We start from the raw sequence: 25,473 nt of genomic DNA on the forward strand, positions 1-25,473 counted from the left end.
CACAACATCTTTTTCAAATGAGGACACCAAAACTGGAGGCAGTATTCCAGTATCAGTCTCACTGATGCCGTGTCACCTCCTGTGACGTTATTGACATAATCTGTAACTGTACAGATCACTGTTGCGACCACTGTTCTATATTTGCAGCCAATATTGTAGAAAGGTTGTTGTGTAAGGGGTCTACGGCGAGGTTCTGATTGGCTGATTCTAATGATGCTATCTCTAGATGTGTATCATTTTTGTAGCTGACTTTATGAATATTGGCTGTATGCTGCTCGTATTTCAAACTTGTGCTCTGCTTCCGGGGAACACCCCAGACAAGTTGGTGTCAGTTCTGTCTAGCCTGTTTGATGGGTCATTAAGGAACATCAGCTGTACAATTGACCCATTGAGAGAAGGCAGATATGGCTCCCTGGCATGCCAAACCCCCGCTGAAGGCCACTCACAGACCAGCATTCGTTCTGCGGCCAGCATCACAAGGCGGTAGGAAAGCAGGGCCAGCCCCTGAGTGGGGCCTCTGACCGTTCCCACTCAAGGGGCTCCTTTTGGCGGTGGGGCAGGAGATATTTCCCCCAAGAGGCTTTTTCCCAGCTGCTGAGAAGCACAGAAGTACCCGGTGTGTTTGCTCTTGCGGTGAAAGGGGTTAATACGTTTAGGCGGCCTGGCTAGGTCAGCTGGCAGCACCTCTGGCTCTTACTCTGAAGGTTGAAGTTACACCCCTGTTTGGGTGCTTGGGGCTCCTCTTCAACAACACAACACACAGTCTGCTTAAGCCCCCACCCAATAACCTGGGGAAACTAACCCTGGCCACTGGGTGCCTCTAAGAGGCGATACTTTCCCCACTCACAACCACTGAGTGTAGAAAAGAAACTTTAAGAAAAAGGAGGAAAATCACCTTGTATTAACTTGGGAAAACACCACAATCAGGATTCATAACACAACACTATGAGCAAAACACCCACCCCACAGTGCACTGGGCAGTGGCCTTTTGCCTCGGGCTCCTAAATCCAGACACCAGAAGCTCTGTGGATGTGCCCCTCCCTTCACTGCACCTCACCCACAGCTGCTGGCCTGGGTCAGTGAAAACCCAGAATTCACCTCTCACCTCCCGGGGGGAAAGCCCCTTTCTCCCTTCGCTGTCTGGCCACATTGCCGGCCACTTGCCGTTCCCCCCTGTCACCGCTCTGCTGGCCTCCCTCTCTGCTCTGGGACGGCTTGTGGTCCCACCAGGAGCGGAACAGGCTCCCTAAAAGCAGGGCCGCCCAGAGGATTCGGGGGCCTGGGGCAAAGCGGGGGAGCGGACATAAAAAAGGCGCCACTCGCTGCGGCACTTGTACTCACTGGGCGGCATCCAAGTCTTCAGTGGCAGCGGGTCCTTCACTCGCTCCGCGTCTTCGGCAGCACTGAAGGACCCGCCACTGAACTGCCACCGAAGACCCGGACTGCTGCCGGATGAATACAAATTAAAAAGGCGCCTCTAGCCAGGGAAGGGATTCTTGGCCAGGGCTCACGGGGCCCCTGTGGGGCCCGGGGGTTGGGGCAAATTGCCCCATTTGCCCCCCCCCCGGGCAGCCCTGCCTAAAATTAGTGGCCACCCGAGCCTGAACAGTAGCCCCACCCCTTCTACTCGAGGCAACGCCCCTGCCCCCCCTTCTCCCCAAGGCCCCGCTCCTGCGCTGCCTCATCCTCAAGACCCTCCTCCCGCTCACTGCTCTCCATCCTCCCCACCCTCACTCGCCATTAGAAAGTGGCAAGGCAGAGCCCTCCCATTTTTTAAAGTCCTAGGGTGTTGTTCCCCCCTGTTCAAGCACCCCTGGGGCCCTGCACTTCACTGTCCCAAAGCAGGACTAATGCTTAGAGCTGGTTATCCGTGATTTCAGATCTGTCGGTCTGCAGCAAGACTCTCCATTGAGTCTTAATCAGCTCTGTTATTACACAGGGAAGAACAAAAGGGTCAAATGGGGCCTGGAACCCTTAAGATGAAACCACCCCACCGAATACACCACTTGTCGCTATCTGCTCTCAACCCCACTGAGAATGTTTTGGGGTCACTCCTTGCCTGTATCAACCTAGGGGTCTCAGAAAAGCCTTATGAATAGGTGCTCCAGTGGCGCAATTGGTTAGCACACAGTACTTATAGAGCAGTGCTGAGAGGAGCTATGCTGAGATTATGAGTTTAAGCCTCACCTAGAGCACTGGTTGTCATTAACCAAGTGACATCACCCCCTCATTTGGCCCTGTGAAATGTAGAATTCCAGCCCTGGGGACACTGAAAAGGGGCAGAGTCAAAAATGCCCCCTTCACTTATTACCTCCTCTCTAGAGCACAGGTGAGAATCTACAATCCTTTCTTGCCCCTGTGCCAGGATCCCTCAAGCACAGCCTGGAGTCCTGCCCTGGCATCTGTACTGTTGACAAAGACTAAGTGACAGGGACAAAACACTCAAATCCCGCCTGGTGCAGGGAGCCAGGTTTGCTCTTCAAATTCTGTCGTTGGTACATTTCCAGGCCTGGGAATGTCCCACAACAGCATTGAATGGGAAGCTGCCTGCAGAACAGTTACAATGCACAGAGCTCCTGTGGAGGACGGGCGGGAATTAGTAACATTTTGAGGATCGTTTGGGAAATGAGCCTTTAGTGACAAGGTTTGTCTCTGTTCATATTTCACCTTCAGGTGTTATGTTGAGGGATCTTTAGTATAGTTTTGTGAGGTTAATAACTATTTCCTCAACTTTATTTACTCAACTTAAAAATTGGTGTCACTTGATTTTTGCATCTCCCTGTGAAAATACAACTGACACGTTTGGCTTTCTACAGGGGGCCATGATGTTAAAGTTGGGGAATTCAGTCTCTGTACTTGTGTGAGGGGATGTTGCTTTTTTACAGCTGCCTCACGGCCAGGCACACCGGGCTGTTAGCTGCACCCACTGTCCTTGCCAGGGGCCCCTGCTGAACCCTGGGCGGCTGCACTGCCGTGCTGGGATGACTCTGCAGGTGGCGAAGCTGCTGTGGAGCAATGTAGAGCAGGTGCAGGAAGGAGACAAGGTCACTATTCACATTCTGAACCGCACAATTTTCCAAATTTGGAAAAAGATTAATAGATTCATAGACTTAAGGTCAGAAGGGACCATTATGATCATCTAGTCTAACCTGCACAACGCAGGCCACAGAATCTCACCCACCCACTCCTGTAACAACCCCCTAACCTATGTCTGAATTACTGAAGTCCTCAAATCGTGGCTTAAAGTCTTCAAGGTGCAGGGAATCCTCCAGCAAGTGACCTGAACCCCATGCTGCAGAGGAAGGCGAATGTCCGAGAACAATTCTAAGGGGAAGGTGAATGCAGAGCAATGATACTGGAGATGCCCAGACCTCCAATGGGGGCAGCATGGAAATTAATAATGGGAAGATCATTTGCGAAATTAGTCGTCACTGACAAGATTTGTCTCTGTTCCTATTTCACGCTGTGGTGTTAGTTAGAGGAATCAGGACAGATTTTTTACTATATTGATTAAACACTTAATTTTATGTAACCAAGCCAAAAACTTGGTGTCACTTATTTTTTCTCTGTCCTAGCAAGAATGAATTGAATTTTGTGACTTTCTGGAAAGTGCAGCAAGATTAAATGTGGGGAATTCAGTCTGTGTGTTTGTGAGCTGATGTTTTCCTCTCACAGGTGTCGAAGAAAACTCAGTTCTCGCTTTTTGTTTGGGTGCAGCAAAATTAAATACTTTATTATTTCTCCAGTAATTACAATGGAGGGAGAGAGTGCCGTAGGACACAGGGTCCTGGACAGGTCTCTCAACTGGTAAACAATTACATCAAGCCTTTATACCGTTGTTTCAGACAATTTCTAGCAATAATACAGACAGTAAAAAGCAACAAATACATTTTGTTTATACATAAGCTTTTCTGCTATCTCACTAGAAAAACAAGACTGCAAGACTGCATATTGCAAGGTCGTAATAACTTTCACACAATTCACTCTGTCTTACATTATCTTGCTTCCTCATGTCACCAGGATCACAGTTAACCTAACTCATGCTAACTAACATTCATTAAGATCTCTTCAAAACCTTGTTAATTATTTACTGGCTTCCACACTCCGCCCTTTTGTACTTCTAGTACAACAAACAATTTCAAATCTCAATTCGCATGAAACCATGGACTTCAGATTCTACAGCAAACATGTCAACCATCATGGGACATAATGACAATGCATGATTAGCATGAACATGAAAGGTATTGCTATTCTTACGTTATTTACAACAACAACAACAATAATATAAGCCTAAATTAACTAACAACACTACAAACAATAACAATCCCATAGAAATAATATAATGGGGCTGTTGTACAATTGCGAACACAAAGCACAAAACATCATACCTAGTACATAAAGTAAACACTCTATAAGCTGTATGAAAGGCATTCCTTCCAGCTTGATATATATTCTAAAGCATGGGAATTTGCCCTTGCAATTCAGAGATTCTTTGAACCTTTGGTAACAATGAAAGCAAATTTTGAAACCAATCAGGCACTACTCTAGTTCAAGGAAAAATATACCTGAAATCTAAAAGCTACTGGCAACATTCTATCTGCAGGCCAGGAAATGATAGGATTGCCTGCAGCAGTGGTAAGATCAATATGTATATCTTGTAAAGTGGTGGCATTAACTCACACACAGCTATCATTAGCTTGAAAAAGTGGGTGTCCCGTCAGGGTAGTTCCTTGACCTCCACCCTCTCAACAAAAATTGTCATAAACAGTGACAATTTCCCCTAGCTTCAGTTCATAGATACACTGAGCTGTGGTGGTTCTAACGGCCAAAATGTCCATTGACTCTCTATTCTTATCCAAAATGTCAGGTGTCATTCTAGGGGTACTGTCTAGAAATCAGTTGGAGATACCAGGTGGTCTAATTTCCCAGATTTCTCGGTAAACAATTACAGTCCCACAGGCAGCCTCCCCATGGACCCAGCAGGATTCGGTATGTGGGAGCCCACACCCACCCTAACCGGTCCATATGCTTGGAAGGAGCACTGTGAATGTCCACACTTCCATCCAGAAAGTGTCCAAGTATGTCTTCATGACCACAGATCAGATGGTACTCCTGACGTGTCTGGAAGGGCAGTGGGCCAAGTCAGGTCTAGATCCCACTGCAATACCTTCCCAGCCTCAGTGATATGCAATACCATCTCTGTCAGTAACTTCTGGGTCATAGAACTAAGGGTGGAAATGACATGTAACTCACCAACTCCAGCCTGTACTGAAGATAGCTGAGTTTCAAGAACAAGGCTAGTAGCCTTTTCTAGTTGGCCCAATTTCTTATCATGTTCCTGGCTTTTAAGAATAGTCCAAATGGCTACTACACTATTGGGTCCAGCCCACAGGGATCTGGTCAATTCCCTTTTGTCCAGAGGAAATAACCCAGGCCTTTTGTTGTGCTAATCTAATGGCAGCCCCTTGTGAGCAATCTGGGTATGTAGAAAACTGGATAAGGGCAATGTCAGGTAAAATCCAATTAGGAGGGCAATACATACTGAAGGATTTATCCAGAACACAGGGCGCAGCCTGTAGAATAAACCCCAAAATCCAATTAATACCACAGTCCCAAGCATGGGTCCCAAAGTTCTTCCTGCCAGTATGTAATTCTTTGTTTCTTCACCAGGGTCAGTTCTCAGTGTCCTTTTCAGTCAGGAATTCCTGGACTTTGGCAATGTCAGTGGAATGAGTGTTTCTTCTTCTTTCCCAAAACAATCAAGGTTTAGCATCCTACAGGGGAGAGGTTTCCAGCACATATCACCCTGTAATGGCTTTGCTTTTTCTAGAAAAGTCTAAAGGCACAGTTGGTCTGTCAGTGGACAAGGGAGCTTTTTCCCTGCTGTCCAGAAGCACAGTAGAACTAGAAGAAAGAATAGGCTAATCATCAATAGGAAAATTCTCCTGATGTGGAGGGGTCTTTTTGCAGTGAGAATCCTGGGTCCAAGCAGTCAGTCTGTGGCACTTCACAGCGGTGTCGGTAGTCAGCAGGACTTGGAAAGGGCCTTTCCAGCATGGAGCCAAGGCAGTCTTTCGCTGATGGATCTTTATGTAGACCCAGGCTCCTGGTTCCAACGAGTGGCAAGGTTGCACAGGATCCTTTGGTAGTGCTTCCATCACCTGTGTATAAAAAGACTTAACACATTTCATTAGTGCCTGACAATATTTAAGCATTATGTTATCCAGCAAATGAATGTCCATCTGAGCTGGGGTCAGTGGGGGTGCAGTTGGTAGTCAGCATTGGGTGTCCTGTCAAATTTCATGAGGGCTGAGTCCAGTCGTTCGATTGGGAATGGTTCTCATACACATCAGTGCCAAAGGAAGGGCATCTGGCCACTTTATTCTTTAAAATCCCGTTCTGGCGTTCCACTGTCCCAGCAGATTCTGGGTGGTGAGGGCAGTGAGTTGCACATAACTCCTTTACAATCCGTCCAGTAAAGTGAGTTCCACGACCACTGTTGATAGTCACAGGGATGCCAAAACGTGGTACAAAATCTGTAAGCAAAGACATCTACTGTCCTGCAGGAAAAGCTTCAACCCAAGTGGTAAATACATCAACTAAAACTAATACATATTCATAACCACAACATTTAGACATTTGAATAAAATCAATCTGAATATTTACAAAAGGTCCCAAGGAGGAGAGTGGGCTGGCCTGCACACCAATCTCGTGTAACTGCAGTAACCATTCCCCCTTCCCTTGGTAAGCAGCCAAGCTGTGTCCTTGACTGGGGCCAGCGCATGTTAGCCATTCTCTGGTTGTTTTTTCCATGTAACCTACAAAGGAAACTTTTACTCTTCAATTATACACCTTTTTCATACCATGAACACATAAACAGTACTGTTATACAGTACAGAAGTATTATCATTCAATGTATGCCACATATACCCTTTCACTAAAATAACCTTATTACAGAACTTTGGAAGAACAAGCCAGGACAAGCACACCCACTTTGAGAAGTTCACTTAAAATAACTTCTAGTCCAATAGCTATCCACCATCCCCAGCCCTCTGGCTAAAAGTCTGAGGTAGCCAGAAGGATCCCTTGTACAATATGGGGAGTGGGTTAACTTTTCATGTCCTTGCTTCCAAAGACTGTCAGTATGCAAATTTTAACAACAATTCTCAATTAAAAGATTTGGCCAATGTAGTTTCTTTCTCTTACTTAAGAAAATGTATTAGACTTTAGTATATCACATTTTCTGATGTAACCAAACACTTTGTATTCTAAATTGAACAAAACAAGTATCTGCATTGCAATGCAACATTTTCGCTTGATGTCAAATCAGACCATCTCATGAAAATATTAAACACAACAATTTTTTTTCCACGAGACAAAACACCACAAAACAGAACATAGAACACACAACATAATTGTGACTGCCAGTAAATCATAGTACGTTGAATGCTGTGCAGCTGGCATTAATGTTCTTTGATTATCTGAAAGACAAAAACAGAGGTCCACCCCTTCGGGGCAGTTAAATACTTACAATATACAAATACTCTTGTTGATTCTAGGCAAAACAGAGGAATTACCCCATATTTTCTCGTATGTGCTTCTTAGACAGCCCTGGTTCAGCGGCCTCTACCTTATCAGTTAGTTAATTTGCATTAACACAGATGCTCTCCGGCTTGCTTTTTTTTTTTTTACTGTTAACTCCTGCTTTTAAACACTGAAAGAATACCATCCCCACGTATAGTGCCTGTAGGGCCTAATAAAATTTCATTACATAGCACTGTATACATTCTTCAACTGATTTAACAAAATTGTTCATAGCCAAATGAGTGCAATCTAATAATTTCTTTGCCTGAATTCATTCACAAACATGTCAAAGACACCAAAAAACTGTTCTCTTTAGCATTTTAACAAAGTTCAACTGCTGTTCCCCCCAGCAAACACAGAGTCAATTTTTCATTTTCCCTTAAAAATCAATTGCTTTTTTCCTTCCAACAGCCACTTTACCAATGCAAATCACCATTCCAAATATCCTTCTGAGTATTTGAAATCCTCATGCTTATATTCACTTACTCCTTCTTTCCACTACACCCTCAAAAGTTTCCAACCTGTTTTCCAATCACTCTGTCTGTTGCCCTCCCGCTTGGGCCCGATCCTTTTTTCCTCACTGAATCGTCCCGTCCATGGACACTAGCTTGTTCCACAACCAGTTCTTAGCTAGGAGGGTGGGCTACTCAACTAGCCCCCACCCTTCTGGTCTTGTCCCCAAAACATTTCTACTCACAAGACTACCTGAGTCCTTCCTAGTAAGGCTTGCCACCTGGGCAAAAATACATGGCCATTCACTTAACACATAATCCAAACCCCTTTGGGGTCTACCCAGAGACCCACCCATTTGTCTGCTGACACTTAAACAGAAAAGAAAATTACACAGAGAGCAAAGAAAATTACAGTCTAAGCCAAATTTTTCTACTTCTATTACATTGTCCGCTACAGGGGGGGCAGGACTGTAAAAATCTCAGGACAACCTCAGAGCTTCATCGCACACATGGCTTCCACCCTGAGGAATTACGAACGAGAAGTTCAGTTCCGCTCACAGACCTAACGCCCAAATGAACAGAGCAGAAAAACATCAGTAACCGGTTAAACAAAACAGAGCCAAAGCTAAATAGTGCACCAAAACCAAATAGTGTTTCCTTATTCTATTAGAGCTCACCTTTAACCATACAATCCTTATCATATAATACTAAACAATACCAAACAAAGCAAACATAAAATAACAAGGGTAAAACAGATAGATGGTGTAAATTCTATAGGGCTTCCCAATTCTCTATTGCTCACCAAACTGTGACAAATTTCTGTTACCAATTATCCCTTATGTCAGGTGATCAAACTGACATTGCAGGACTGGGGGGGGGTAGATAGAGAAATCACACCATATATCCAAATTTTAAAGCTTCATTAAAAATAATAAAACAACAATGGAGAGTATTGGGAACACTCCCACATCACTCAGGAAAAATATGAATGCCCCAAGCCTTAAACCACTTTAATACTCACACATATCTCACTGGGAAGTTAAGCTTTGCAAATATAATTCCAATTCTGTAACTTGTAGTGCCTCTATTTTCCACAAGCAGCTGGGGCTGAAAGCAGCTTTCTTTGCACTTAGCATAGTCCGTACTAATTCATGACCTTGAACACAAAACAACTTCTCCTTTATCTCAGGGCTAAGCCGAATTTCAAATTAACCCGTTCCTAGACAAATTGCTCACTGTGACAGAGGTTTTGCTTTGTGATTAAAGCTCCACTGAGATATATGACCTTATCTAGATTGAAGGTACCTTCTAATGGGCATTGTTTAAATGAATTTTCACGCGTGTACAGATTCCAATCATTTAAATACCTGCAGGTTTTAGGACCATAATGTACGTACATGTAATATGCTGGGGCACCCTTAGGGGGTGAGGTGGAATATTTAGACAGTCCCTTACCCATTTTCCACTCACACAGGAGAGACTCACAAGGAAAGGGGAGGGAAGATGGGTTCACACACTCCTAGACCTAGGCAGCTTCCTCGCCGGACTATGCCAGGCTGAGTCAGCCCACCGTGGGTCGGATCTCCTAAAGATCCACTAGTTACCGGGCTAGCCCGGTAACAGCCACTCACACTGGTGTACACACACACACACCAAGGCCTCCTTTTCTTCCTTTTTCTTTTTCTTTTTAACCTTTTTTCAACCTTTTTATCTTTTTTTTTTTTTAAACCATGATGCATCTTTACCTGGTCCGGACCAATACCATGAGGCAGTATGACAACCCCTCTTGAGGCGGTAAAAACCCCTCAGCACTGGTGCATTCTAATGCATTTACCTATGCATTACCTTATGCATTACCTTATGCATTACCTTATGCATTTCCTTGGCCAACTCAGCAGTTCCCAGTACTGCTATAAACTAACCTTATTGGGGCCTCTCCCCAATACCACTTTGCATCTGATCCTGCTGCACAGTCAATAAGTTCAGATGGCGTGAGCCCAACAGAGAGACAGACGTCCTCAGGGACAGTCCTCCTCCGATACCCCAATAGAGATTTCAAAAGGTCTCATACCTCTCATGTGGCGCCATGGGGTTCGAAGGGGAATGATCCATAGTAGTTGTCTGTGGGTCCGTGGGCGTTGCCATCCCGGACGAGCCCCCAAATTGTCGAAGAAAACTCAGTTCTCGCTTTTTGTTTGGGTGCAGCAAAATTAAATACTTTATTATTTCTCCAGTAATTACAATGGAGGGAGAGAGTGCCATGGGACACAGGGTCCTGGACAGGTCTCTCAACTGGTAAACAATTACATCAAGCCTTTATACCGTTGTTTCAGACAATTTCTAGCAATAATACAGACAGTAAAAAGCAACAAATACATTTTGTTTATACATAAGCTTTTCTGCTATCTCACTAGAAAAACAAGACTGCAAGACTGCACATTGCAAGGTCGTAATAACTTTCACACAATTCACTCTGTCTTACATTATCTTGCTTCCTCACGTCACCAGGGTCACAGTTAACCTAACTCATGCTAACTAACATTCATTAAGATCTCTTCAAAACCTTGTTAATTATTTACTGGCTTCCACACAGGTCAGTTCCCGCTTTGAAATACCAAGAGGGATCTAAGCGCTGGTGTATGCTGGGCACTGAACTGGCAGAGCGACGTCTCTCAGGGTGTGACACCCCCCCAAACCCATAGAGTTAAGGTGACCTAAGCCCTGGTTAGATAGTGCTAAAGAAAAGGAAGAATTGTTCTGTCCATGTAGCTATTACAGTCACTGTTTACTCCAAAGTGCTATAGCAGTGCCACAGCAGCGTTTTAAGTGTAGACAGAGTGAAACTAGATCTGGCTCCAGTTTGCACTGTGGACGCTCAGGTACTAAGGCTACAATAATAACAACAACAGTGCAGTGCTTGTGTAGTTAGCAGGATTTGAACCTGCACAGGGAGACCCCAATGGATTTCTAGTCCATCGCCTTAACCACTTGGCCACAACTACCTGATATGTGCCAGTCTCACTACATGATGATTCTGTTCTCACTGAATTGTCACTTCAAATTGTTTGCTCAGACCAGCTTCCCCAGCACACTCACGGCTGCATTAGTGTAAGTGTGTCCTTGGCTGAACAGCGAGAATTCCTGCCCATTTCCCTTCCAGCTGGAGCAGGATGGGAGTGTGTTTGTGTGAACGACATTGCTGTAGATTGTTGTTCATTCCCCACTCTGACAATTCAGACAGTCCCTTTCCTAGTCAAATCTCCAGCACATCGTTCCAATAGCAGGCAGCAGGATTTCTCTGGGGCACTGAGGGCTGGTGTGTGAGCTCAGCCTTGCATTCCACCCTTGATATTTCATGGACTAACAACAGCAGCAGAAAGAAAGAGCCGAGCCAATATCTCCCTGCCAGGGATGCAGGTGCCACGTCCCCTCTGTCTGACCATCGCATTGCAGGAGAGAAGGGTTCACTGGAATCAAATGTCCTGGCTCAGACCAGAGACACAGGGAGGTTTTGCTGTTCATGGATCTGTGCAAAGGAAATTGTGTCTCTGTGTGAAACTGAGGTCGGAAATGAAACGTCCACATGGTGGCCCAGTGCTCTATGGAATGTGGGTGAAGGACTCGGGCTGAGAAATGATTTAACAGGGGTTTGTATCAATTTATTGCCCTGATTAAAATCTATGGCTAAAACACAGCCACTGTTGTTAGTACTTGTACCTGTGTAGGGACACCCCAGTGGGTGTCAAGTCCATTGCCTTCACCAGGGGCAGTCGATTATTTTATCAAGGTACAAATTTCTTGGTCAAGGCCTAGGCTCCAGAGAAAACAATACACTGCTGATAAGAAGAAGTACATGAAAAGATTTTGCAGCCACCATGGGCATAACTATGATGTGTCGTGTTTCACTCTTTATATCTGGTGCCACCTCCTTTCCCTTTAGCCTTTAGTTGACCAAGGGCAAAGCTAAACATCTCCTCAGATACCAGGGTGTGTTTATGTCCATTCCTGCGAGCTACACAGGGGTTTGCTGTTGCTGCTTTCAATCCCAGAGCTCCCAGCCACGGGGGGTTGTGCCGATCGGGTGTCCGCACTAAGTTCAGCATCAATATGGTGATCCCAGGGAAGCTTGGGGCCCCCAGGTTACCTAAGGAGGGGTGAACCGGCCCAGGTCGGAAACGGAGCAGGTCAAAACTCCCGTGTCGATCAGTAGTGGGATCGCGCCTGTGAGTAGTCCCTGCAGCGTAGCCTGGGCAAGACAGTGAGACACGGTCTCTTTTTAGACCCCCCCCCCGCAGAGACTGGATGGGGGGATGGGAGCACCCATTGTGGGGATCCTGAACTGGTGGGAGGGAGGCACCATGTACCAGGGATCCCGAAACGCGGAACAGGGACACCCCCACACCAGGTGTCTTGCAGCAAGAGCTGCAGTCTTGATTTACAAACTGCAAGTGATGGGGAATTTACCACCTCCCTTGCGGAGCTTGTTCCACTAGATAATTAGCCACACGGTTAAAAAATGGTCATTTCCAGTTGGGATTTTCTGACATCGACTGCAAGCCAATGGGGTCTTGTTCAGTCTTTGTCTGGTGAATTAAAGAACCCTTCAAATCACATATCCCCCCCTCTGGGAATTTGTAAAACGTATTTAAACCAGTGATTAAATCGCCTCTTAACCTCCAGTCAATGAAATCAATTGAGCTTCTTCAGTCTCTCGCTGGAGACATTTTCCTTGTTTTAATGGCAAAAATCCTGATCTTTCCAATGGGAGCTGCTGCTTCATTGTTCAGTTTGGGGAGGGATTTGGCTGCACTCAGAGATCTGCCCGCGGGTTACAATCTGCGATCCGAAGGGCCGAACGCAAACAGCGTTTAGATGGGACCGTTAGTGCCACCCCCCTGTGGCCAAAGATCAGAACTGACCAGCAGAGTTTACAGCTGGAGCCTGGGACGCTCCTGAACAAACTGGACATAAAGCCTCCCGCGTGGGATCCTCGCTGTGCAGCAGGAGGCAGAGGGAAGCTGATTGTCAGGGCTCAGGGCAGCTCCCCGCCATGCTGAGCCGGTGTCTGCGCTAACCTCGGCATCAATCAGGTGATTCTGGGCAGTTCGGGGTCCCCGGGCTCCCACAGGAGGGTGAAGCAGGACACCCCTGGAGCAGGTTAAAGCTGCAGGGTGACAGTGGGGTTGCTGCCCCTGTGAACAGCTGCTGTAGCAGCGCCTGGGCAGGACAGGGAGAGCCAGTTATACCCCCCCCAGCCTGTATCGGGGGCTGGGAGCGCTCACACCCTGGGGACCCACCCACCAGAGATCTGCTGGTGGGGAGAGTGGCACCCACACACCCAGGATCTTGTAGGGGGGGACAAGGGCATCCACACTCCGGGATCCTCTGCAGAGGGACGGACACCCCCACACATCCAGGATTCTGTATGGGGGGCAGAGGTACCCGGACACCTGGGCGGGGAAAGGGGGCACCGAAACATCCGGGATCTTACCTGGGAGGACAGCGGCACCTGCAGCTCGACATGAGACGGGGGCGGGGGGAGCAGGAGCATTTCCCAGTTCCAGGCTGTCCCCGTCTGGCCAAGGCACAGAGCTCACAAGCAGAGTTTAAAGCTCCAGTTGCCAAGCTGAAAAGCAAGCTGGGCTCTGTGGCTGGTGCCTGTGATCCTAATGCCTGGGGAGGCTGAAGCCAGTGGATTGCTTGAGCTCAGGAGTTCTGGGCTGCAGGGGGCTGTGCCGATCAGGTGTCCACAGTAAGTTCAGCATCAATATGGTGATCCCAGGGAAGCTTGGGGTCTCCAGGTTGCCTAAGGAGGGGTGAACTGGCCCAAAACAGAGCAGGTCAAAACTCCTGTGCTCATCAGTAGTGGGATCACACCTGTGAATAGCCCCTGCAGCGTAGCCTGGGCAAGACAGTGAGACACAGTTTCTTTTTAGACACCCCTACCCCACAGAGCCTGGATGGGGGGATGGGTGCACCCACATGCTGGGGAATCTGACTTCGGGGGAGGGAAGCGCCCAAGCAACACAGATCTTGAAAAGAGGAACAGCGACACCCACACACCACACAGCCTGGATGGGGGCAGGGGAACCACACACGGGAGCTAGTTCATGGGGTGGGGGACACACCCATATGCTCCGTTGCACCATTCTTAATGAGAAGAGCGGGGGCATCCGCACAACACGGATCCTTAATGGGCGGGGGGACACCCACACACTCCACTATTAACCAGGAGGGACAGGGGCACCAGACACCCCCAGTAGCATGGAGAACCCCCACATCCACCAAATCCCTCATGGAGGGTAAGACAGAGGGGATTGTAATGGGGCCCAGTGCACACATGCACCAGGGATTGTTAAGGGTTGAAGAGACAGGGACACCCACACACACTGAGATCACGTCCTTGGAGGAACACAAACCCTCCACAGAAGGACCTGGTCTGTTCCGTGATGGCAGCCCAGCCTGGGTGAGTCAAAGTCTCTTTTTATACAGCCACGCCCCAGAGATCCTGACTAGGGGGAGAGAGACACCCACCCACCAGAGATCCTTAATGGTCTAGGGTGCACCCACACACCAGGGATTCTTATGGGTGGGAGGAATGGAGACAGCCAGACACACTGAGATCACTTCCTCCCAGGAGCCTGGGCCAGACAGGGAGACACAGTCCCCCTTTACAGATCTGCCTGACAACCTTCCTCCCACCCCCTCCACATAATGTTCTTATCTGGAGGTCAAGCCAGGGAAACCACATGGAGGATTCTGATCTGGGGAACTGGGGGGACCCACTTACCACCAGAGATTCTTAAGGGCAGGAGGAACAGGGACTCCCACCTCTGCAGCATGGGGGTGGGTCGCCTGCTGGGATCATCTGGGCATATTTCACCTCGTCAGCTCCCTGCCATTGCCTTGGGGGCTCCTTGTTCGCTGCCTCTGGTACCCAGTTTAGCCTCCTTCCTGAGGGCTGAAACGCTTTGATCTGTCTAAGGTCTGTGGGATCAATGTGTGTCATGGTGTAATTCTGTGTTATTCGGGGGTCAGACTAGCTGAGCTAATGGCCCCTTCTGCCCTTAAACGCCATGAAAACATTTCCTTGGTTTCTCCTTGCGCCTGACAGACACCACGGTGAGGGGCCCGATAGAAGGTCCTGGACACAGCGCTCTGGCTCTTACTTTACTTGGGGATGTCAGCGCTTCCCTGGCAAAGCTGCCGCTAAAGTGCTGGATTTGGGGAATGGTTCGGCTCCGGTTCAGAGATCTGCCTGTGGGGTGTGAACCTGCCACGAGGAGCGGGAAACGCAACCAGCAACGGGAGGTGTTGGCTGAGCTCCAGGCTGCCCCTGTGTGGCCAAAGCTTAGAACTGAGCAGCGGAGTTTGAAGCTGGCGCTGGGAGGGACCTGAACACACGGGGCATGAAGGCTCCTGCATGTAAAGCTTGTTGGGTGGGCAGCTGAGCGTAGCTGATTGCCGGAGTTCAGGGCTGCACCCCGGGGCGCTGAGCAGGTGCCTGAGCTCAGGTTGGCCTCGCTATGAAGGTTTCTGGGAAGTTTGGGGCCACCAGTTCCCCCTAGGGAGAGGGGAGCCAGGTCAGCCCAGGAAAGGAGGCTTTCAAAACTCTGGTACCAATAGACAGTGGGACTGCCCCTGTGAAGAGCCGCTGCAGCCCCACCAGGGAGAGCCGGTCTCTCTTTATGCAGCCCCCCCCATTCCTCAGGATGAGGGTTGTGCTCAAAGATCTGTGCCCCGTGTTTTCACCTCCATGTGAAGCGCACAGTGCAAATAACCCTCAGCGCATCAGCTCAGTTCCAGGCTCCACTGACACCCGCTCAGAGCGCAGAGCTCCCAGGCTGAGCCTGAAGTTGGAAGCGGGAGACAATGTAACCAGCCGGGCTCCGTGGCTGGTGCCTGTGATCCCAGCGTCTGGGGAGGCTGAGGCTGGCGGATCGCTTGAGCTCAGGAGTTTTGGGCTGCAGGGTGCTGTGCCGATCGGGTGTCCGCACTAAGTTCAGCATCAATATGGTGATCCCGGGGAAGCTTGGGGTCCCCAGGTTGCCTAAGGAGGGGTGAACCAGCCCAGGTTGGAAACAGAGCAGGTTAAAACTCCCGTGCTGATCAGTAGTGGGATCGCGCCTGTGAATAGCCCCTGCAGCATAGCCTGGTCAAGACAGTGAGACATGGTTTCTTTTTATACAGACACCCTCCACAGAGCCTGCAGGGGGGATGGGAGCACCCACACGCTGGGGATTCTGACTTGTGGGGAGGGACGCACCCAAGCAACACAGATCTTGAAAAGGGGAACAGCGACACCCACAGATCCCGGATGGGGGCAGGCAGGGGAAACCACACACGGGAGCTAGTTCATGGGGTGGGGGACAGAGACACCCACCAGAGATCCTGGATGGGAGCACCCACATGATGGGGATCTTGAACTGGGAGGAGGGAAGCACCATGTACCAGAGGTTCTGAAGGGGGAACAGGGACACCCACACACCAGGTGTCTTGCAGCAAGAGCTGCGGTCTTGATTTACACAGGGCAGTGATGGGGAATTAACCACGTCCCTTGCGGAGCTTGTTCCACTAGATGATTAGCCTCATTGAAGTACCCAAACCTTTTAACAATAAGAAGTGGAATGAAATGGCCACATGATGGCAACAGAACCTAAGAAACGTGTTAGTCTCTAAGGTGCCACACATACTCCTGTTCTTTTTGAGGATACAGACTAACACGGCTGCTCCTCTGAAACCGAAGAGATGAGAAGCCATGTTCTTGTTCAATGTGCATTGAAGCTGAAAAGGGAGATGTTTCCTCTTTGATTCCTAAGCCCCCAACTCTAATCCACTAAACACCCCTTTCCTCCCACAGCCAGGACTAAAACCCAGGAGTCATAACTAGTGGCCCCCCTTAACCTTCTCTCTGTGAGGCAGAAGAAGAAGCTCTGAGACCCCTGGGCTGTCCCCTTGCCACCCTGCCTGGGCTGCACTTGGAACCCAATGGGGTTTCCTTGGGCAGTTCTGAATCTTGCTCCCAGGAAGGGTGTAATTTTAGGAGCAGGTTCCAAATAGCGCAATTAACCAGCCAGAAGGGGCAGCAGGTATCGGTGTAGGAGCCATTGAAATAATCACAGCAAAGTAGTTCAGGGAAACTGTTATTAATCAAGTGTGAGTGAAAGGTGAGAATCTGATGGTGTCAGTGTCACACTAGAGGGCGCTGTGATGGTTTTAAATTTGTCATCCAAACCCAGCCACCACCTCGCACATGTTTTAACCTCTTCTTCTCTTACCGTTGCTCCTTATCAGGGAAGGGGAGAGAGCAAACGAGCAATAGAAACAGAGACCTAGTGACCGAAGCAAACATTTCTTTGCTCCTTGCTTGGCTCTGTCAATTATTCGGGTACAAACTCACCCCCCACCCACTGTCTGGGCTGGGCTCAGTGGGCAGGAAGAGCTCAGCTGTCAGTGGGTCTTGGGGAGCTCGGGACATTGCTGTGAGCTGCTTGAACGTTTAGGTGAAAACCACCTAAACACGGACACAAGGTCTAGGCTGCAGTAACTCATCTTGCATCTGCGGCTGTTGAAGCTACAAGGCAGAGGACTAAGTACAACATTTAAACTTATGTTTGACCTCAGAGAATAAAACAAATGTGTCTGTGAAAAGAGGGGAGTCGAGTTCAATCCCTTGTCACCATCAATGTGCAAACCAGGAACCTGTTGCTTTGCATTCCTGATGTGTCACCCTCATGTGGCTATTCTCAGAGACTTTAAGGTCAGAAGGGACCATTATGATCATCTAGTCTGACCTCCTGCACAACGCAGGCCACAGAATCTCACCCACCCACTCCTGTAACAAACCCCTGACCTATGTCTGAGTAACCTATTCTGTCTCAGTCCCTTTAATTAAAAAATTGTGTTTTTTTCATAGAAACTATATTTTCCTTGTAGAGACACAGGAGCAGATTAATCTACAAAGGGAAGGTGATTCCAAGGCAGTTCTGGAGGAGAAGGGAACATTTTCAGCATCACTAAATTATTTTGTTGTGCCTCACAGAGAGAGAAAGAGAGAGAGAAAATAAACCTATTAATTTGAGCTACCGACACAGTTCACAGCATGAAATACATAATTTTGTGTTCAATGAATTGTGTTCATTTACATAATATGAAAAATATGTATTAGGCAATGCATGAAAACCTCACTGCATTGAAGAACCCACCTGATCTAGTCAATGTACTACAGAATATTTAAAGAAGTTAAGAAAGATGTGCTTATAAATTAACATGTTGTGCCATTTACACATGCACAAGACACAGAAGAAACTGAATTATTTGAGCTACTAAAATTTCCATTTTCTCACAGCATTTTAGGTCTCAAGGTTGTTTTAATTTGCTTATTTTTTTGGAACTAGAAATGGGGAAAGAGTACACTGAAGTCAGTGGAATTACCGCAGTGAGGGATTAGTCTCATTATTTGCCACTAACAAAACCTTTGTTAACACAGAGTTAACTTTGACTGTGACTATCTCTTACCTTCCAGAACATGGAGTTCAGTAAAACTCAAACTCTGGAAAAACAGGGAATACAGAGTGATGGTACATGCTCAGATAACCTTAACTCTGCCCTCTAGAAGAGAATCCGTGATAGCATATGAGAACAAGGAAAGGTTTGGGGACAAATTACAGCTACATCCCAAGAGTTTGTTTCTTCTGTAATTAATTGATCCTGGCCCCATCCATTGATCCTGACCTGGTGTCTGGCATTGGAATTTACTATTTTTATCCTGCATATTTAAAGATGAAACTGCTTTACAAAAGCTCCTTTATACTAGGTGATACAAACAGGTCACTTCCCAGCTATTTCAAGGACATGGAATTTTCCTGACCCACAGGGAACTTAAACTAACATGCTCAAGATCACACATTCCTTAGGAGAAAAGGAAGGGGAAAAAAACCAAAACCCACCAAACTGTTGCTGTTTCTACCCAAATGAGACTGGAAAGTGAGACTGTGCAATTAACTGTCTGGTGCTACACTGAGTCTGCAGTTACTTGGATGCAGACACACCCAGCTCTATGGTTGGTAAACGTACAGAGACTCTGCTGCTGCTCATGAACTAGCAGCACATGACCTCTGAACTGCTGCCATTCGAATGCATCTGAAAGTCACAAGGAACAACGATCTGTGTTAAAGGAAGGCTGCCATTTATTAGAGCCCCAGTTGATGCCGTGTGCACAAAGAGAGGATTGAATGTGTAACAGGGAGTTTGGTAAATCTTGGTTATTTTAGTTTGTAACAGGCTCCTGTCCACCTCCAGTAGAGTTTTCAGTCCCAATGGCAACTTACTTACCAAATGTAATACAGACTAGTCCATGCCTCCCAGGTGGATGTGGTTCTTGTTCTTCTGCACATTGTAGCCCGTGGAGGCCAAGGACCTGCAAATGTGTCTTCATGTGCCTTTGTTTCATTGATGAAAACAAACCTAGACACTTAGAGGATTGGAACTGATTTCAGCTGGGGGCCATGCTAGGTTTTTATGCATTTGCACAGGAAAACATAGAGCATGTCCATTCATTTCAGGGATCCCTATTTAGGGGAGCTCCTGAACACACTAGAAATGGAATTATTTTTACTGAAGGAAGAGGTTTGTAAGAGGGCACTTGGATTTGAAGCAAGGACCATTTCATCTGCAGTCAAACACTCTACCACTGAGCTATACCCCCATGACATTTGCATTGGCAAGTCAGTGATCTTAAGGATTTTGAAGGACGGGCTCTGCCTCAGAGAGCTCCTTTTCTATTCCCAGGCCACAGGGGTTTTAAAAATGGGGTTTGATTAAACTTTATATACACATGTAGACACCACAGCTTGCACACCCACCAACATAGCTTCCCCCACTGACATAGCTACCACCTCTCGGGGAGGTGGGTTAACTGCACGGACAGGACAGCTCTCTCCCCTCCGCTTAGAGCAGCTTCATTATTTATGAATAGGTGGGAAATAACCTCCTGAATGGACAGCAACCAATGTATCAGATATTGCTGTGTCTGCATTCAATATGGGTAACTGGTCATATTGGGCTGGATTAGTAGGAGCATTGCCAGCAGATCGAGAGAAGTGATTATTCCCCTCTATTCAGCACTGGTGAGGCCACATGTGGAGCATTGCGTCCAGTTTTCACACACACACACCCCTCCCCCTACAGAAACAAATTGGAGAGAGTCTAGGGGAGGGCAACAAAAATGATTAGGGGGCAGGGGACTTACGAGGAGAGGCTGAGGGCAGGGGTGCCCAGAGGGGGGGCAGGTGGGGCAATTTGCTGCAGGGCCCCCAGGAGAATACAGGATTCTATAGTATTGTAACTTTTTTTATGAAAGGGGCCCCCAAAATTGTTTTGCCTCAGGCCCCCTGAATCCTGTGGGCTGCCCCTGCCCATACCGTGGTGCTGCCCCCCCACTGCACCCCCTTCCCTCATTCTCCTCCCTCCGAGGCCCCCCCTGTGCTCCTCCCTCACTCCCATTTGGCCACTTCCCACCCCTGCTCTTTGGCTGAGGCCTGCTGGTCCCTGGCTCCTCTCCTCCCCAAGGCCTCCTCGCACCTCTCCACCCCTCCCCATGGTCTGCCTGCTGCCCACCTCTCTGCCCCTCCCCTGAGACCCGCCCTGCTCACCGCCCCCACCTCTCTGCCCCCTCCCCTGAGACCCGCCCTGCCCATCGCCCACACCTCTCTGCCCTCCCCTGAGACCCGCCCTGCCCATTACCCACACCTCTCTGCCCCTCCCCTGTGACGCACGCTGCCCACCCCTCTCTGCCCCCTCCCCTGAGACCCGCCCTGCCCATCGCCCACACCTCTCTGCCCCTTCCCCTGAGACCCACCCTGTCCACCTCTTTCTTTGGTCATCTGTTGTTATTCCTTGAAACATCAAGGATGGAATAAAAAGCTGAGTTTACTCCAGGATGAGGAAAAAAAGGAGCCACCAACCCCCTGGCAAAGCTCAGTGCCCCAGAGAAAACCTGTCCCCTGCTATCGCAATCACTGATGTACTGGGGATATGACGGGAAAGGGACTGTCTGAATGATCGAGGCAGGAAATGGACAACAATCTACAGCAACAACATTAACCACAAACACACTCTCCTCATGCTCCAGCCAGAAGGGAATGGAGCAGGAATTGGAGCTATTCAGCCATAGACACACTTACACAAGGGCACAGCAGTGACTGTGTTGTGGAAGCTGGTCTGAGGAAACAACTGGAATTGATCACTCAGTGAGAACAGAACTAGAGTGCAGTGAGAGCCAACTATCCAACAAGTAGTTGTGGCCGAGTGGTTAAGGCGATGGACTAGAAATCCATTGGGGTCTCCCTGCGCAGGTTCAAATCCTGCCAGCTACGCAGGAAGTTGTGGCTCTTTAGTTTCAATGGAGCTGGGTCTTGTCTCACTCTTCAGTTATGTCTACATGAAAGAGTAACATGGCTTTAGTTAAAGTGTTTTAATTGAACAGTTGTTGCATGTCCACCCTATGCCCCTGTGTCACCAGAACACATCCATGCTAGCATCTCTTGGATCGCCACAGAGAGCAGTGCATTGTGGGTAGCTATCCCACTGTGCAACTGGCTGCAGGGTGTTTTGGGAAGGGTTTGCAATGCCTCACGGGCTGGTACAGCGTCACATGATGCAGGTTTCTATCCCATTGTTCCATGGGCATCCTACTAGATTGCCAGCTGCTTTTCAACTGCAATGTGCGTGGTCGGGTAGAGAACATGTGTGTGGGGGGGGGAGAGAGTGTGTGCGTTGCGGAAGAGTGAGTGTGTCGCACACTGTCTCTAAGTTCAGACAGCTGCTGGAAGCGACCAGTCCTGAGGCAGGGGACAGCCCTGACATCAGCCCCCTTCTCTCACTGGCTCAGCACAGCACTCTCTGTCACACACACACACACACACGCACAGTGCTGCCTGCTTAGCTCTGTGTCAGGGGTGCTGGAACAGGGGGTTTAGAGGGCCATGGCCCCACCACTCTTTACTGGCTGTTAGGACAAATGATGGGGGGGAGGGTGCAGTCTGTGGGTGTGGCCTCGGGGGGAGAGGTGGTGTGAGTGGGGGTCCTTAGGGAAGGGGTGTCATGGGGGTGCCACAGTTCGGACAACGGTGCCCCCCCCCACTGTAAGGAAGCTTCTGCCGCCCCTGCTCTGTGTTGGCAGAGTGGGAGAGAGCAGCATCCACGGCAGTGATTTGCTCCCCGGGGCTCCGGCAGGGGGGCTCGGGAGGTGATTTAAAGGGCCCGGGGCTCCAGCCGCTACAGGGAGCCCTGGGCCCTTTAAATCACCAGCCTGGGGAAGCCGGGCCAGGCTGGCACAGCGTATCAGCTCTTGCCGGTACCCCATACCGGAACATACCGGCTTACTTTCACCTCCGGAAGGTCCTCACGTGGATCAATAACCGGTTTAAAGACAAGAAACAAAGGGTAGGACTAAATGGTCAGTTTTCAGGATGGAAACAGGTAACTAGTGGTGTCTGTACTGGGACCAGGACTAGTCAACATATTCATAAACAACCTGCTAAACAGTGAGCTGACAAAATTTGCAGATGATCCAAACCTACCGGCTTGCTGCCTAGAACGAACGCTCCTTGAATGGGGTGATCCACAGGGAATCATAGAATCATAGAACTTAAGATCAGAAGGGACCATTATGATCATCTAGTCTGACCTCCCGCAAGATGCAGGCCACAAAAGCTGACCCACCCACTCCTGAAATAATTCTCTCCCTTGACTCAGCTGTTGAAGTCCCCAAATCTTGATTTAAAGACTTCAAGTAGCAGATAATCCTCCAGCAAGCGACCCCTGCCCCATGCTGCGGAGGAAGGCGAAAAACCTCCAGGGTCTCTGCCAATCTAGCCTGGAGGAAAATTCCTTCCCGACCCCAAATATGGCGATCAGCTGAACCCCGAGCATGCGGGCAAGACTCTCCAGCCAGACACTCAGGAAAAAGACTTTCAATATCCCAACATTGACCCTCGGTACTAATTACCAGTGGTTGCACGTTATTGACCTATTGACTAAATCACGTTCTCCTATCAAACCATTCCCTCCATAAACTTATCAAGCTTAATCTTAAAGCCAGAGAGGTCCTTCGCCCCCACTGTTTCCCTCGGTAGGCTGTTCCAGAATTTCACTCCCCTGATGGTTAGAAACCTTCGTCTAATTTCAAGCCTAAACTTCCCGACTGCCAATTTATATCCATTTGTTCTTGAGGGAGTAGCTCAAACCTCCAAAGTGCCTGGGCAGGGGCAGGACATTAGCACAGCAAGGGAGGGGTGCGGCAGTGACATCACAAAGGCCTTTTGCAGGACCTCAGACTATTGGTCAAAGGTGGTGGGGAGGTGGTGACCTCACAGAGAGATGCTGACATCAGCCAGGCAGGACAGGGGCGAGGGGCCAGGGAAACCTCAGAGACCCCTGTGGCTTTGCTTCAGCAAGTCTCCTTCTCCAGGTCTCTCTTTGAGGACTGAGAGAGTATTCGGGTTCACGTACGTGAGCGCCAGGAGGAACCTCTTTCGAGTTTTCTCCTTCCCTTTTCCTGATTTTACTAGAAAACAGAAGTCCCTGTTTAGAAGGTAAGAGCCTCCTTGAGGTTTGAAACCTGTTCAGTCTGATCCATCAGGTGACAGTTGAATTCTAGGCATGGAAAACACGAGCTTAAGGAGGCAGAATTTTATTTCACACTTGGGATTTTGTCCCTCAGAATCACTGGGGACATTAGGGTTTGTCCTTTTTGTTTCACCTTTTCCTCCATCCCTCCCTCCCTCCTTTCTCTTTGTCTCTTGCTTCTTTTGTCCTTTCACCAGTTCCCCTCCCAACACCAGGAGAGAGAGAGAGAGAGAGAGAGAGAGAGAGTGTGTGTGTGTGTGTGTGTGTGTGTGTGTGTGTGTGTGTGTGTCAGGGGCGTTCTCGGCAGCTCCCACTGTGGGAGGTCCACCAAAAATGTGGGGCTGAAATAGTGCTCGGGCAGTGATCCCCACCAGTGACCTGGGCCATCCTTTGGGCTCTCTGGTGAGAACCCTCAGCCTCCCGTCCTCAGTCTCTACCCTGATTGGCTGAGCAGGGGGTTATTGACAGGGAGGAGACTCAGGTCCTTGTTGTTCTCTTTTAAGACCAAGTAAATAAGTCAGAACCAGTTCTATGTTTGATTAATTTTGCTGCTTCTCTGCATTAATTGTCTCTGAGCAGTTCATGATTCTCTCTAACATTGCAGTTCTCCTCAAATACTTGCTGAAACTGTGCACTGCTGTTGGTCTGGAGCTCATGTTAGAGCACTTTATTCAGGTCATTCAATGTGTGAAATTCAAGATCTGATGGTTAATTTGAAAATCAGGAAAAGGGAAGGAGAAAACTCGAAAGTGGTTCCTCCTGGCGCTCAGGTACCTGAACCCGAATACTCTCTCAGTCCTCAAAGAGAGACCTGGAGAAGGAGACTTGCTGAAGCAAAGCCACAGGGGTCTCTGAGGTTTTCCTGGCCCCTCGCACCTGTCCTGCCTGGCTGATGTCAGCATCTCTCTGTGAGGTCACCACCTCCCCACCACCTTTGACCAATAGTCTGGCTCCACTTGCTGCAGCTCTTTTCCCCGCACAGATCTGCTCCTGGGCAGCTTCTACGGCTCGTGCTGCTGCGGCTCGGCTCCCAGCACAGATCTGCTCTGGTTCTCCCGGCTGGTGCAGCTCTGCTCCCGGCTCTTCTCGGGCTCCTGCTCTCTCCTTAGCTCTGCCCCACTCTGGCCCAGGCAGCTCCAGCTCCCACGGAGGATGGGACCCCCTGGCCTGGTGATTCCCTCATTACACTGCCTGGCCTGTCAGTGCGGCTAACTTGGAGCTTTGGCCGCTCCCCATTGCCCCTGGGGACTGTCAGTCTCAGGGCCTGATTTCCATTGGCCCTTCCCCTTCTATTGGGACTGGGAACTAGCCAACCAAAAACCCCACTAAGTTTTAGTAAGGGCCAACAGCCCCTTACATGAGCCAGCCCGTGAGAGTCACCAATGTCCAGAAACAGCAGCATCAGCTGGTCCCATGGTGTAACGGGCAGCACTCAGGACTCTGACTCCTGCAATCTGAGTTCAAATCTCAGTGGGACTTTGTGTTGGCTTGTGGTAAAGCCCTGGAGCTTCCAGTACTCAACTTCCCTGTCTCCAGTTATGCAAGAGCAAATCTTTTCCCCTCCTCCTGGGTGACTTGCCCACTAGGGTTGAGGCTCTGAAACTTGCTTCCCTGGTTGCTGATTCCTGTGGTTTGACCAGATGCTTGGGATTCTCACAGCTTCACCTGATGCCCACAAGTTTGGCCATTTTACTTGCAGCCACATGTTACCTCTTGTCCACATGGCACGTGAAGGAAGGTGTGTCAGGGCTAGGCAGGAGGGAGGCAGAGACTGGAGCCCAGCACCTCTCCTCCTTTGGGCACCTGG

At 48.8% G+C, this 25,473-nt stretch overlaps 2 non-coding genes and 1 pseudogene across 2 annotated transcripts; 2 read left to right on the forward strand and 1 right to left on the reverse strand.

The window, feature by feature from the left end:
- Window positions 1-25,473, forward strand: part of LOC120375680 — a 1,085,709-nt pseudogene that overhangs the window by 215,763 nt on the left and 844,473 nt on the right.
- Window positions 10,957-11,038, reverse strand: TRNAS-AGA. Its single transcript has one exon. It is a non-coding gene; the product is annotated as a tRNA-Ser (tRNA).
- TRNAS-AGA lies at window positions 21,331-21,412 on the forward strand. Its single transcript has one exon. It is a non-coding gene; the product is annotated as a tRNA-Ser (tRNA).

Source organism: Mauremys reevesii, linkage group 12 (genome assembly GCF_016161935.1).
Source record: "Mauremys reevesii isolate NIE-2019 linkage group 12, ASM1616193v1, whole genome shotgun sequence".
Taxonomy (NCBI): Eukaryota; Metazoa; Chordata; order Testudines; family Geoemydidae; genus Mauremys; species Mauremys reevesii.